This window comes from Austrofundulus limnaeus, unplaced genomic scaffold, assembly GCF_001266775.1.
Source record: "Austrofundulus limnaeus strain Quisiro unplaced genomic scaffold, Austrofundulus_limnaeus-1.0 Scaffold109, whole genome shotgun sequence".
In the NCBI taxonomy this organism is placed as follows: Eukaryota; Metazoa; Chordata; class Actinopteri; order Cyprinodontiformes; family Rivulidae; genus Austrofundulus; species Austrofundulus limnaeus.
In genome coordinates this window covers 295,188-296,352 of record NW_013952511.1, presented here as the reverse complement: position 1 = coordinate 296,352, position 1,165 = coordinate 295,188, and positions in this window count along the sequence as shown.

Here is a 1,165-nt window from a genome sequence, read left to right as displayed (position 1 = left end):
TGTGTGTGTGTGTGTGTGTGTGTGTGTGTGTGTGTGTGTGTGTGTGTGTGTGTGTTAGCAAAATATCCTGCGAAACACTGGACAGATTTTAATGAAACTCTCAAAGAGTAATAACTGCATACACAACAACAACTAATTAACCTTTGGAGTCAACCAAACTCAAGATGGCCGCCACAGTCAACTGATGGTAGAGGAAACGAGGACAACCCTATTTGTCTGTTAGCAAAATTTCTCAGGATTCACTGGACAGATTTTAATGAAGCTTTCAGGAAATGATCATGGGAAGTACATGTTCTGTACTTCTGGAGTCAATCCAATTCAAAACAAACACCACATGTAATCAACATTAGCCAACACAAAAATGGCTACAATCCAGTCAGTTGTACAGATAATGAGCTGAAATTTGCTGTGGTGGTAGCTGAGAGTCATTGGTAACACAGACTCAGGATATTGCATGAGGTATCACATAATGTTTATTTTCAAGGACTGACCAAAATGGCAACAAGATGACCTAAACCTCTAGCATAAAGGGCAGCGGGTGATATGAGTTCTTACTAAGAAGCATTTCCTTGAGACGTTTGAGTAGCTCGTAAATGCTGTGTCACAGCTTCAGCATGAGTGCGGATGGCTCGTGTTTATTTTTGGCTGCCTGGTAAAGTCTGTGAGGCCGTGGGGTTAACAGAAGGCAGAAATACCACAGATACCACAGCTGCCATGACAGATTCACAATTCACGTTTCAGGCTTTTATGTGACATCTTTCTAAAAGTTCAATCTGCAGCTGAGTTACTCCGCAGGTTTAAAGGAGGGAGTGGGTTTTGTTAGGAGGGTTTGGTGAGATATTCCTGTGGATGGTGGCAGCATAGGTCAGGAAGGAAGGGGGTCACTTGAAGGGATGGGGTGTCACTTCAGAGGGGTGCGTCTGAGGGAGCGTGGGGGGTGAAATTCTTCAGCAGTTCTTTGGGTTGAAATGATTATTGTGTCTCAGCAGCAGTGATGTCCAAGCTTATAACAATTCATTATGTGATCTTAATATTTTTGGTTTTTTGATAAATATTTGTCAAAATGACATATATATCACATTTACAGTTTTTTTTTCACTATTTTCTTAATGGGGCAATATCATGTAAAATCAACGTTTTTGAGTTTTATATCATGTTATAATGT